The sequence below is a fragment of the Equus quagga genome, chromosome 6, assembly GCF_021613505.1.
Source record: "Equus quagga isolate Etosha38 chromosome 6, UCLA_HA_Equagga_1.0, whole genome shotgun sequence".
NCBI classification, from domain to species: Eukaryota; Metazoa; Chordata; class Mammalia; order Perissodactyla; family Equidae; genus Equus; species Equus quagga.
In genome coordinates, this window is record NC_060272.1 from 17,055,611 (window position 1) to 17,070,985 (window position 15,375).

The following is a 15,375-nucleotide window of genomic DNA, read 5'->3' on the forward strand; positions in this document are numbered from 1 at the left end:
AGCCTCTTTCTGGGTGTTCCTAGGTGACTAGAAACCTAGGGGAGGTGTCGGGACTCCGTCTGTGAAGTGCAGCCATCTCACAAGGCCTCCCGACTGAAGAACGTGTGATGTTCCTGGGTCAGAAGGAACTCCACCAGCTCGTCCGGGAGCTGCACATAAAGGACCGGTCATCCTAGCACCTTGAGCAACCTGACACTGCCTGGTGTCCAGGATTTTCCCACATACCCTCTTGCCTTTGTCATCCTTCTCTAAATTATGGGGAAGAATCACAAACGATCACCTCTCTCAGGAACCCCAGGTGGATTTATATTTAAAGAATATGGTCCTTTTTCTTGTAAATTTTCACTTTGATGGACTCATATTACCCAGGATGATTTAAAACTTCATGGGCCAAGATGGGGAACTTCTTTTTTTTTTTTTCCTGAGGAAGGTTGACCCCGAGCTAACATCTGTTGTCAATCTTCCTCTTTTTGCTTGAGGAAGATTGTCTCTGGGCCAACATCTGCACCAATCTTTGTCTATTTTGTATGCAGGACACTGCCACAGCATGGCTTGATGAGCAGTGTGTAGGTCTGCACCGGGATCCAAACCATGAACCCTGGGCTGCCAAAGCAGAGCATGCAAACTTAGCCATTATGCCACTGGGCCAGCCACAAGATGGGGAAATTCTGGTATTCCAAAATTAGTTTATTTATGCGCACAATTATAAAAAGTTTACAAAACTAGGCAAAATGAATGGGGAGCCTATTTTAATTGATACCTAGAGGCCTCTGAGAGAAATGCTGAAAAAGTTGCTTCCTCTCAGGCAGTTATCGCAAAACTTTCCAAAGCTAATTCAGATCTCTCTAAGGAACTTAGAACTAGAACAATCCATTGAAGCTGCACAAACTCCTCCTCCTCCTCAAACTCCTTGTTCTCCTTCTGCTCCGCCTTCTTTGACTCCCCCTCCCTATCCCCTTCCCTGGCTGAACTCCCTTTTTACCGCCAAGACGCTGAGCTTCCCTCAGACCTCAGAGAACGCATGCCCCCACCCAAAGCCCCCGTTGACGCTCCTGCTCCCACTGCTCCTTTTAAAATTAAACCTGGGGAGACAGGAGTTGCCCAAACCTCCTTTACCCCCTGGTCAAAAGCTGAATTATGACCCATCACTAGGGAATTTCCCAAAGTTAATGAAGATCTCCACGAGTTTGCTGAAGAATTTAACATTATGTTCCAAACATATGAACCCAGGTTCTCTGATCTATACTAATGATAATGCTGATTGGCAAAGGTCAGGCCAGAAACTGGATGCAACTAGATGCAAATGGAATAACCCTCTAGAAGATTTTTCCAAATAAAGGGCCACAGATAAAACTGATGCACTTAAATTAGGGAGCAGATTCTATGAGCCTATTCCTAAAGCTTTCCCCAAACCTATAGACTGGAAAAAAGTCCAACAGCATCCGAAAGCCTGATGAATCTGTTCTCGACTACTATAACAGACCAGAAACTACTTTTGTTGAAAACTCTGGCCTTTCTGCCATCAACCCAGTCACTTACACCATATTTAACTCCACCTTTGCCAATGGCTTAGATGAAGAACTGTGTCTACTAATAAAATAAACCCATCTAAATTGGCAAACTATGCAAACTCCTGATCTAGTTAATCTGGCTAATCAGGTAGCCCAAACTATCCAGAGAAGTAACAAAGAGAAGGCTGCACAGATAATGAGCCTCCAACGTCAGTAGTTAACCACTGCTCAACATGAACTCCCTTTCCAATGTCCTAATTCTGCTTCAGGGATTTATGTTATTACTGTAAAAAGCTGGGAATTTTAAAAGAGACTGTTTTAAATTTAAAGTGTTGACTAGAGGAAGAGATAACCTTCTCCCTTCGATTTCATCACATCCATCTAAAAACTCCTTAGATCCATCTTCTCGATAGAAGGCCTACAGGGATTTTTTCCTCCTCCAAGCTAATACCTTGGCGGAAATTGATCTCACCATTGTAGGAGAGGTTACCAAGGCTCTTATAGACACAGGGGCCACCTATTCCATCTGAAACCCCACAGCCTTTCTTGTCCCCTCTCTCCAAGCGCTCAAACTAAACGAATGATTGGGGTTTCTAATCACCCTATGACAGTCTTTAAGTCCCTTCCTATTCTGTTCCAACTAGGGCCCATTCAAGGCTGACATCCTTTCCTTTTAGTTTCGTCGGCTCCCATCCATCTACTAGGATGAGATTTTCTTGAGGTGCATCAGGCAGACATTTATTTCTCTCAAAAGGGGGAAATAGTTTTAAATCTTGAGCTCCCAAATGTAGGTCCTCAACAAGGTCCCAACATTTCAATGTCTATCCCCATCCGTTTCCTACAGACCCATAATTAAGAACCTCTCCTAGACACTGTCCCTGAATCCTTTTTGTCAGAGAGTTCCACCAATATTGGGAGTATATATTCTGCACTGCCCATTAAAATCCAAGTAGATGGAAGGAAACCCCTACCTAACATAAAGCAATACCCCTTGAACCCTGAGGCAATCCAAGATATAAAACCCATAATTGAAGACTATTTAAAAAGGGGATAAATTATCCCTTGTACTAGCTCATGTAATACTTCTATCCTCCCCATTCGAAAACCCCCTGGGAAGGGATGGAGGTCTGTTTAGGATGTCAGGGCAAAAAATAATAGTGTTGTTCCCCGACACCCTGTAGTGTCTAATCTATACACTTTGCTCACAGCCATCCCTCCTATTGCCCTATTGTCCTTACCCACCTCAATATTTCACTCCTTATTTTCGCCTCCTCTAAATTTCATATAAAATAGGATAAAGCTTAATCATAAAGGTTTTAGTTCTAATAATCCTTTCACAATAACCATCTAAAATAGTTACCACCATCTCAAGGGTACAAATATGTTTTTGTGATGGTTTGTATGCTTTCCTACTGGGTTGAAGCTTTCCCATGTCATAGAGCTGTGGCCTCAACAGTAGGGAAGAAATTGTTAGAAAAACTTATTCCAAACTGGGGAATACCCTCAGAACTTTACAGTGACTGAGGGGCCAATTTTACCAGACAGATATTACAGTCTATTTATCACATTTGGCCAATAATGCAACATTTTCACTGTGCCTATCATCCTCAATCTTCTGGCCTTTTGAAATGAACCAATGGTATTATAAAAAGCCAATTGGCAAAGCTTGTGAAATCTTTCCATCTTCCATGGCCAAAAACTCTTCCATTAATACTGTTAAACCTCAGATCCACTCCTTTTAGGAAATATAAACTTTCACCTTTTGAAGTTATTACTGGGAGGCCAATGAGACTGGATGAAGGGGGCCTATGAATCTTGTCTATTCAAAAGAGACATAATGACCTATTGTAAGGGCTTAATCTGAGTCCTCCAAAATAATGAGAGATTGGTAGAACAATCTTTTCACAGCGAGCTCCCAGGAAATGAAGACATTGAACACCATAGGCTACAACCTGGAGATATGATATATTGGAAAAGACATCTCCATAAGGACTCCCTCCAACCTTTCTGGAAGGGACCATATCAGATATTGCTGACTAATCCTTGCACTACAAAGTTAAAAGGTATTGATTCACAGATTCATGTTCTCATTTTAAAAAGGCTCCGCCATCTACCACCCCTGACTGGAATTTTCAACCTGTTGGCGATCTTAAATTAAAGTCATCAAAACTTGCCCAGAAACAGCAATCACCTGAATGAGAAGCAGACAACATTTGACGTAGACTGCGAATCCCAAGACACAGGACCAGGCCTGTATTTCTAATCTTATATATTCCCCATTGAAACTCTTGTAACACAAATCATATGCCTACTTTATAATTGCTACAATAATCATAATCCTAAGTATATGAGCTATTCTAATACTATTCTAATACTATTCTAATACTCTTACATGACACAGGTCACCCTCCTTGTGTTTTAGATTGCCTTTTTAATATTGTCTAATTATTGCTGTATTGTCTTCACCCACCTCAATACTTCACTCCTTTTTAATATTTTTTAAATTTATTTTAGAGCGACAACCATAGGAAGTTTATGGTGGGGAATCAAGAAAAGCTTTTGTTTTGTTTTTTTTTCTGGGAAAGAATTGCCCTGAGCTAACATCTGTTGCCAATCTTCCTCTTATTTTTTCTTTCCCCAAATCCCCAGTGCATAGTTGTGTATTCTAGCTGTAAGTCCTTCTAGTTATTCTATGTGAGCCACTGCCACAGCATGGCAACTTGCAGACAAGTGGTGTGGTTCTGCAACCAGGAACTGAACCAGGCCTGACAAAGTGGTGAGAGTGCCAAACTTTAACCACCAGGCCATCAGGGCTGACTCACTTCACTCCTTTTTTCCTTTGTGTTTGTTTTTGTTTTCCCAGGATTATATTTAGGACATATAGGACAAAGAGCATATGCTTTATGAGCCACTGTGTGAGAAAGTTTCAAAAAATATTGTTTTCCCCATAAAATCATCTTTTCATGTGCCCAGTGGATAACTGATGTATATGCTGGAGCAGCGGCAATTGTGCTCCAATAGTCACTGTGGTTTATTATCAGGGCCAAACCACATCTGCATGGTGGTGTCAAAAATTCCCCTTTTTGGTTAATCTCCATAATATATAAGGAAATCACACAACTGAACAATAAAGAAACCAAACAGCCCGATCAAAAAATGGGCAGAGGATATGAACAGACATTTTTCCAGAGAAGATATGCAGATGGCCAATAAACACATGAAAAGATGTTCAACATCACTAATCATCAGGGAAATGCAAATCACAACTACACTAAGGTGCCACCTTACACTGGTTAAAATGGCTACAATCACTAAGACTAAAAATAACAAATGTTGGAGAGGGTGTGGAGAAAAGGGAACCCTCATACCCTGCTGATGGGAATGCAAACTGGTGCAGCCACTATGGAAAACAGTATGGAGATTCCTCAGAAACTTAAAAATAGAACTACCATATGACCCAGCTATCCCACTACTGTGTATCTACCCAAACAACTTGAAATCAACAATCCAAAGTAACATATGTTCATTGCAGCACTGTTCACAATAGCCAAGATATGGAAACAATCCAAGTGCCCATCGACTGATGATTGGATAAAGAAGATGTGGTGTATATATACAATGTGATACTACTCAGCCATAAAAAAGATAAACTCATCCCATTTGCAACAATATGGAAGGACCTGGAGGGAATTATGCTAAGTGAAATAAGCCAGACTGAGAAAGACAACCTCCAGATGATTTCACTCATGTGTGGAATATGAACAAACACAAGGACAAAGAAAACAGTTCAGTGGTTACCAGGGGAAGAGGGGTGGGGGGTGGGCACAGAGGGTGAAGGGGAGCACTTATGTGGTGACAGTCAAGAAATAATGTACAACTGAAGTCTCACATTCATGTAAACTATTATGAACTCAATAAAAAAAACTTTCCCCTTTTTGTTGCCATATTTGTTTCGCTTCTTCTGTGGCAATTTCTTGAGCCTGTAGAAGGAAATCTTTCACTGGGTTAGCAGGATTAACAGAAAGCAGTGGACATTCTTGAGGCTGGACAGGATATCCAGCTTGGTAATGTCTCTGCTTATCTTTTAAGTAAGACCCATCTGTAAACCAAATTAGATAATAAAATGTACTTATGGTCATTTTTCTCCTGTGGCGCTGGAAGCAAGGTAGCAGGATTAAGATAATGAATAATATTTACCTACACAATGTAAGCTAAGAAGGTTTATCATTGTTTACTTGACAATGCTTTCCATGCAATTTAACATACCAAATAAACCTAATTAGTTTAGTATCTCCCTCTATATAGGAAGAGAGAACAAATTCTTTGAGAAGTACCAGGAAACTGTCCTTTTAAGAGAGAGAAAACCAAATTTTAATTTTGTACCTGCTTACTTTTGATATTAAAACTTACTTAATTAAATTTATTCCAGTCTTAGCCAGCTTGACCATGCATAAAACTCTGTTGTGATGGTTCCTTTTTCACAAAACTTCTATAACTTTCTTTTTACATTGATATTTTGTCCTATGCTTTTCCTATTTTTTTCCTTAACAAAATGCATTTCTATTTCATATATACATATAAATTCCATATAAATATATATATTTTACTGTAAACACATTTTTTCCTTCCATGTTAAGATGTTTCCTTTATTATTTTAGTAGTTTTATTTACTTATATTAATTGGAATTTTTAACCCTTAGAAACCTTAATTTCCAGTGAAAAATAAAGAAGTAAATAATTATGGACTGTCTTTTACATTAGCATTCTGTGGCTTGGAAAATTTATAAATACTTTTCATAATTTTCAGAAACATGTGCATCTCCATAGTACAATTTTCAATAAAGCATAAGGCATGTTTACTAATAGATCCAAACATCTTTACTTTCTCTGTAATAAGAAGACAAAAGTAAACTTAGACTTGTTTAAAAATAATAGTTCTGTATTTTATCTTATTTGAAAGTAATATAGATATTCAATGAATTTTCCATCATGTAATTTAACTTAGCAAAACTCTAAAGTTTTAAGTTACCAAAGAGATTTTAGAAGCTATTTTGAGTACACATGCTATAAAATATAATTATTACTGAAAAGTTTATCTGTAAATTCTTATCTCACTTACATCTACCTAAATCATTTGCTCCCCAAAATTATGTTTAGATTGCCCACACAAGCTTCATGAGACATTAGACAAATGAGTTATCATTCTAAGTTATTATTTTTGCTAACAAGTTTTGTAACAGAGATAACATCAGCTTATTTGATTAAAAACCCTAGGTAGAATGAAGGTTGTATGTCTGCATCATGTTAATGCTGATAACTTTAAAGACATGCTTATTTCAAAGCAAACTTAAATAAGCTTTTTTTTACCAAAGATTTTTTTTTTTTTTTGAGGAAGATTAGCCCTGAGCTAACATCTGTGCCCATCTTCCTCCACTTTATATGTGGGATGCCTACCACAGCATGGCTTGCCAAGCTGTGCTATGCCCACAGCCAGGATCCAAACTGGTGAACCACAGGCTGCCAAAGCAGAACATGCAAACTTAACCGCTGCACCACTGGGCCGGTCTCTAAAGATTATTTTTTTGTGACATTAACTTGAAAGACATTTGAGTTAGTTTCTATTACACTTATATAAGTGCTTACTTTAAGCCAACTAAAGAGTTCTTTTAGAAATTATACCATCCAGATGTAGAAAAATATCACGTATAAAACACATATAGACACACATAAACACACAGACAGATGCAACAAAGATTTTATAGCCTCTGTTCTTAAAATTTTCGTTAGATTTTTGTGCAAAGTTGCTTTCATATCATTCTGCATCTCCAAAAGCTTCTCCCCATTTCTTCTTTTTTCAGTCTTAGGAATCTGAGATTGTCTAGATAATAGTTCCTGGAAAGGTCACAAGTTTTTGAGATAAACAGGGCAAGTTAGTTACTTATCAAAGGAGAGACACACCCATCCAATTACATTATCCTTAGTTGCTTCTTTCCCTTTGGGTACTTAGTTTTATCTTGATTTAGGGAAGAAGGCCTAAAAAACATTTCCATCAGGCTTTGAATATCAGCTTCCAATTTGGCCAAATTTCTGATCATAAGTTATTAAATCCTTTCAAATATCTCATCAGGTTTCAGCTGGGCCACAAAGTAACTGTTCCTGGCAGCATTAAACAACTCCACTATTTTTTAAATTTTAGTTTCTGTTTAGGGGTAGCAGTTTCCCAAAAAATCTTTCAGAGTCTCATTAACCCTGGGAGAGGCTCATATTGTGTCCACCTTCAAAGGTAGGTTACAGGGGTGTCTGCAAAGCCATGACTTAATAGGCACAATTCTTAAATGATCTTATCTCATTGAAAAGGTCCTTTTTTTTTTTTACTGAGAAAGATTAACCATAAGTTAACATCTGTTACCAATCTTCCCCTTTTTTTGTTTGAGGAAGAGTAGCCCTGAGCTAACATCTGTGCCAATCTTCTTCCACTTTATATGTGGGTCACCACCACAGCATGGCTGATGTGTGGTTTAGGTCTGTGCCTGGGATCTGAACCCCTCAACGCGGGCCGCCAAAGCAGAGCATGCTGCACTTAACAATTACACCATGGGGCCAGCCCCTGGAAAGTTCCTTCTAATGGCCAATGTACAAGTTTTGGAGGCTCAAAGGAACCCCTAAGGTGACCATTGTAATTTTAAATTAGCCCAGGTTATCTTGAGCCAAAGATCCAATCATTTACAGTTATCCCTGTCTTATCAAGGACTTGCAAGTATCTGCTCCCCACACATTGTACATGAAGCCAGCCAGAGTTCCATGGGAAGCTGCCTGTTTGAGAACTGGTCAGCCTTTAGAAGCGTGATTCCCCACTTTTCTTTTAGTTTCCTTTTACTATAAAGTCTGAACAATTTCTAAGGACAGTGTAGTAGGTCAGAAGTGTGCTTCTTTGAATGCCACTCCCTAAAAAAGGTCACAAACACTCTCTTACATGTTTCAGTTTCTCCCTCTGGCAGTCTACTGTGAGTGCTTGGAGCATGTGGATGACAAGTCCTCGTGTGTACATCCACAGATGAGCCATCAATTACTAAAAGTGAACGATCACATGGGACTGCTGTGCATCACGAGGCTCAACCTCAGACATTCCCACTAGGTTCTCAGTCACCTGAGAATGCCTTCCAATTGGGAGGAGCTGGTGTCCCCTCACTTTACAGCTGAATGAGTTTTCAGTCTCTTATTTTGCTGTTAAACAATTTGTTCTGACTTTATAGACACAATTCTTTCCAATTTAAAGCCAAATTAAAAAGTTCAGCCTTCCCCATTCACACCAAAGTTCCCCCTAGGCTCCCCTGGCCAAGGAAATTCCCCCCAGATTTCTCTTACTTAGGAAATGTACTTGTACCCCCTTAAGACACTTAGTCTTAAGACTTGAAACAGCTCAAGTAAAAGTCAGGACCTGTGACTTTTAAGGAGGCCCAGGTTTCAGGAGAAACTCACCATGGGTGCCTGAAGAGTGCCATGAAGCCAGAGGGGCTCAATGGGCCCACGTGGTACCAAGTACCTGTTCAAAGTAGATTCCAGGTGGTCTCTGGTGAGTTTTTCTGAAATTCTGCCACACTATGCCAATACTTCACTTCTTTTTTTCACCTCCTCTAAATTTAACATAAAATAGGCTAAAATTTAATCATAAAGGTTTTAGTTCTAATAATCTTTTCATAATAATCATCTAAAATTATTTAATTGACTCACCAATTAATTAGCAACAAAATGTCTGGGATATGGATGACAGCTGCCTTAATGGTGCTTATTACGATAAGCTAGAGTCCACTTTGCACCACCTCATCTCTCCCTTTCATCCCAACTCTAAGGAAACTCACTAATAGTGCCAGCCTTACCAGTTTCTGGCAAACCACACTCAAGATATTCCTGGACAGGTAGCATGGCCTCTATCCTTACAAGGTTGAAAGAATCTAACTGGAAAAGATGTAGGATTTTCCTATGGCATTTCTGAAACCACCTATCTGCCACCCTCTGGAAAATAAGCCCCAGATACTACCTCATCTCATTGGGCACTGCAAGCTTACTGTGGGGTCTCTCTCACCTGGGGTTTTGATACTCTCCCATAATCTTTCCTTGTGTATTGAAAATATAAATGGCACTGGGAAAACGCTGGGTTATTTACCACTTAATATTTCACCCTTCTCTATAACTCCATTGACCATGAATTTACACCTCCCTGCAGTTCAGAAAACCATTATGATGTTACATCCCATGATGTGTCTCTATGGTGGGGAGACTCCCCGAATAATAGGACTGGTAACTGGGGAGCCAACAAATTCCCTTTAACAGGAACCCATTAGGATATAGATAAATAATCAGGAGAATGATGGAAATTAAATAAAAGCTATAATAGCCTTAATGACCCAGTTGACTCTCAACAAAATTCAGCCAGTCAAAATCAATTTCATCTTTTGCTCCAAATTTAGAGAAACCATCATTGTTCCTATAACCATTCTCACGACACTATTAGTTCTGACTAGCATGTCCTCTGTGACAATGATTACATTTCTGAACATGAGATTCCCTCTTTTAAACCTAGCAAAAGAGTCTGGCTGTGCACACCCACTTATGCCGTATCTCTCAAAAACACTGGATACTTTTTTCTATGTGGCTCAAATATTTCTTCCACTCTCCCTATTTCCTAGAAGGAACAATGTGGAATAGTAGCACTCACCCTAGATGCTGTCATTAGAGAAATCTTCCTTCCACTATTCATATCCCAAATGTCAGTTCATTCTCACCTCAACTCAAGAGAGCCAAAAGAAACTATGACTTTCAGGGACTTCCTACATACAACCCAATTGTAGATAAAACAGGAATGGGGTATGCCTTTGCTAGAGCATTATTTCCCACTTATTGGGTAACTGACCTTGAAAAGGCCATTTGTAACCTCTCTGTCATGATGGCTTCAACCTTCAATGCCACCCAACAAGCTATCGAATTTCAACAGTGTCAAATAGACAATCTGGCAGAAGTTGTCCTTCAAAATCAAAGGGCTTGACATCCTAACTGCTCAACAAGGGGGCGCTTGTGCACGTCTAGGGGAAGAATGCTGCTTTTATGTAAATGAGGCTAGTCACATAAAACAAGAGCTAAAGATCATAAAAGATAATATCAATCTCCTCAACAACATAGGTCATACTGCTGGCCTCTAGACCACTTTGACCTGTTTGGTTGGTTACCTTCTGGGATCGGAGCTATTTTGAGATGAAGCTTCCAAGCCTTACTAATGATTATTGTTCTAATTTGTTCAGTCTTTGCCACCTTTAATGATTTGAATGTCAGGATGCTGTATGTCTGTCTCTACTGCTAGTGTGATGATTGTTCAAAAACTTGAGATGATCAACCAACCTTGCAACTCTGAGCAAACAAAGGACTTGATTCTTTTTCCAGATAAAGACTATGTCTAAGACTCATTCCCTGACCGCCTCCTCATTGCTCAGGTGTGGCCAAACTTCTTACTGTGCTACAATTGCTGATGGTCCAGAATCTCACTTTTCCTCTTACATGGGACACGACTTCCCAGGAATGAGCCTTTCTGGCAACAAAGAAAATATCAGAACCTACATATATATCAAATGGTTGATCTACATGCTTTGTGCTGAAAGATCTTGATTAAAAGGGGAAATGTGGACAGTGGGAACAAAATGGAGTAACATGTGTCAGGGCTTCTAAAATGGAGGTGGGAGGCCATTAAAGAAGTGAGGCATGTGTATACCACGTCTCTGCCCAGATGGAATGTGACTTTTTAGACTGTGCCTCACTGTTGCTATCTTGACCTTCCTTTAAGAAAAGGAAAATGCTTACTCCTATAGAAAAATGCTTACTCCCATGGGTAAGAACTTTTTCCCTTAGAGATGGCCTTAGCAACGAAACATGCGTAGCCCAGGAATAACAGTTGTTGCTAGCACCAATCACGCATCTTGCAAAACAACCTGTGTGATTGATCTCTTTTTGTTTTTATAAGCCCTTGCCTTTTTTGTCTTCTCTGGAGCACATTTTGGGTTTTTGCCTAAATCCGTGTCTCCTGAATTACAGTTCTAATTGCCCAGATAAATACCTGTTGTTTAAATTTCAGTGATGCTTCCTTGGTGGACAATAGCTTCTGGCTTACTTCTGTCTTCCAAATCATTCAACAATGTATCTAATTGGTAAATACCAATTTGCTTCCAGGATACACGAGCTGGAAAGGAGTCTGGGAAGCATGATTTTTAGCTTTCTAGCCTCTGCAGAGCAGGAAGACACATTAAAGGAAGGAGGCATGAAGGTGTAGTGAATGAATTCTCTATCCACCTCCTAAGGTGAGTGACTGCTCTTTACAAAAAGCCCTCTCCAGAACTGGAATGCTGAGATCTAGCTGCCATTGAAATGGACCCCAGATCTCAAGAGAGGATGGGAGGAGCTCAAGAATTGCCTGTGCCCATGTAGAAGCTGTTAACCCCCACAGATAAACTCAGCCTGGTTATCCTAGCAGGCGTGACATGGTCATGGCAATCAGATTGCGATAAAAATAGTCTGACCATCATGAATATCTGACTGTGATGAATTAATCAGGGGGCTCTAAAGTGTGGCATTTCATCAAACCACAAGTTCTTACCTGATTTTGTATGACCTCTCCCACCCCACAGCAAATGCCATGACTGAGCCACCTTCTTTGAGAGTTAGGTTTGGTGTTTTTGTTTGCTTATCTTCCAGACCTGAGTCACTTCAAGGCAATACATTAATGGTTCAATTGAATAGCAAGTTGAGATTGCCACCAGGGCACAATCAAAGAAAAGGAGGTTGTGGTACTGGTGGCCATGATGGTTTCAAAATAGGGCCTCAAAATCTTTGATACTTCCTTCCTTCAAAAGCCAAAACTAATTCCCTCCCCTTGGGTGTGGATCAGACTTAGTGACTCACTTCTAATGAGCAAATTTTCCTCTAAGCCCTACTTTCACTGCCTCCTATAAATTTTGGTAAGTCGTGTTTTCATTTAAAATATTTTAAAATTTCTCTTGAGTTTTCTTCTTTGATCCATGTATTATATAGAAGTGTGTTGTTTACCCTACAAATGTTTTAGTATTTTCCAGTTATCTTTCTGTTATTAATTTCTAGTTTAATTCCACTCTGGTCTGAGAATGTATTTTGTGTGATTTCTATTCTTTTACCCTTGTTAAGGTGTGTTTGATGGCCCAGAATGTGGTCTATCTTTGTGAATGTTCCATGCCAGTTTAAGAAGAATGTGTATTCTGCTGTTGGATGGAGTAGCGTATAAATGCCAATTAGATCAAGTTTCTTGATACTCCTATTCAAGTCAACTATGTCCTTAGTGATCTCTCAATTGTTAAAAGGGGGATGTTGAAATCTCCAACTAGAACAGTGGATTGGTCTATTTCTTCTTGTAGTTCTATCAGTTCTTGCCTCATACAGTTTGACACTCTGTTCTTATGTACATACATGTTAAGAATTGTTGCTTCTTGAAACATTCACTCTTCATGATTATGCAGTACTTCTCTTAATCCCTGGTCATTTTCCTTGTTCTGAAATAGGCTTTATCTGAAATTAACATAGCTGCTGCATATTTCTGTTGATTAGTGTTAACATGGCATATCTTTTTCCATCCCTTTACTTTTAACCTATCTGAGTCTTTATAGTTAAAGTGAGTTTCTTAGAGATAATGTATTGTTGGCTCTTGTTTTTTAATCCACTCTGTCTTTTAATTGGTTTATTTAGACCATTTTAAATGATTATTGATATAATTGGCTTAATATCTTCCATGTTTGTAACTGTTCATATTCACTGCACTTGTTCTTTGTTTCTTTCTCTTCTCTCCTTTTTCTCTCTCTCTCTCTTTTTTTTTGCTGAGGAAGATTGTCTCAGAGCTAACATCTGTGCCAGTCTTCATCTATTTTTTGTATGTGGGATGCTGCCACAGCATGGCTTGATGAGTGGTGTGTAGGTCTGTACCTGGGATCCCAACTCGTGAACCCCAGGCTGCTGAGGAGGAAGACACAAACTCAACCACTATGCCACTGGGCAAGCCCCTCCCCCTTTTCTTGCCTTCTCTGGTTTTAACTGAACATTTTATATCATTCCATTTATCTCCTCTCTTAGCATGTTAATGACACTTCTCTTTTTAATTTTTTTAATGGTTGTCCTAGAGTTTGCAATATACATTTACAACTGCCCACCAGCAGCATCACATTTTGAGTTACTCAAAGGAGGCTGAGGCTGCAAAGCCAGGTTTGAATTTAGAATTATTGGACTCTCAGTCAAGCTCCCAGGCAACAAATCTCTTCCCACACTGAGACCATCCTGACTAATGAGGTGCCTTGTGTGCATGTGTGTATACCCTCCAACCCATATGTCTGCACAAATTTAGTACTTCTAAATAGTACTGCTGCTCATGGCCACCTCATGTGCTTAACCATAAGCAGCACAATCCACCTCTGATAAGACGGACTTGGGGAAGCAGCCCATACAGACTCTGGAATTTGGCACGGGCTGTTGGTGCAGGATTCTGGGGTTCTATGTAGCCGGAACATGGTCTAGAACGAGAGAGCACAGGCTATGTGAGGACCTGGTCCATTAGCTCCTTGGACTTTTCTAAAGGGCCAAGTGGGGCACAAGCCCTCTTGCCTGTGTGTAAAGGCAGTACGGACCCAGATACTCGTCTGATTCATCTTTACACAGTTTGTGCTTGCTACTCAATTTTTTTTTTTTTTTGAGGAAGATCAGCCCTGAGCTAACATCTGCTGCCAATCCTCTTCTTTTTGCTGAGGAAGACTGGCCCTGAGCTCACACCCATGCCCATCTCCCTCTACTTTATATGTGGGATGCCTACCACAGCATGGCTTGCCAAGTGGGTCCCATGTCGGCACCCAGGATCCGAACCGGGGAACCCCGTGCCTCCGAATTGGAACATGCGCAATTAACCGCTGCGCCACTGGGCCAGCCCCTCTACTCAATTTTTAACAAGTAAATAATATAATGTGTAGACATATATATATATATATGTATATATACATGTATACATAATGTGTAAACTATAAGGAAAAGGGAATGATTTAACCCAAAAGTTAGGACAATTGTTAAACAAGAAGACAGAGAGGGATATGATTGGGGAGGTGCACAGAGAGGGGTTTCCAAAATGCTAGGAATATTTTATTTCTTAGCCTGGGTGGTGAGTATACAAGTATTCACTCCATTATTCTTTAAACTGTACGTATACATTTACTGATTCTTCTATATACTATATAAATGATATAACTAAAAGACATTAGCCAGTGATCAAAAAAGAAGCACAGAAATGACATGTCTGATTCAATAACTTTTAATTTTACTCCTGTAAGACCTGGTAATCTTTCATGATAAATAGATATAATGCTAACCACCGCCCCTCACAACTGCCTGCCACAACGTAATTTTCATTTTCCCACACTTCCTATCTTCAAACAAAAGAAATAGAAACAAAAATTTGAAATAAATTCAGCTACATTGTTATTTACTTACTATACAAAATGATCAATACTCACCAATATTTCTATTACCATTTTTAGGATCATTTCTGTCTTCAAAAAACAAACATTTATTTGGGCACTTACTACATGCTCAATGTACTAGAACAATGGAGGGTCTCATCGTCTGATGGAGGAGACAGGCCTAAATAATTAAATTTTTAAAAATGATTTAATTATCACAGCCACTCCTCACTTGGCTGTGGTAATTGGTATAAGAAGTTTGCAAAGATAAAGAATTTATGATTGCTGCTATGCCATGCCAAAGTGGTTTGTCTTATTTATTCCAATTCTGCGTATGTTGTGTAATATCCTGACAGTGG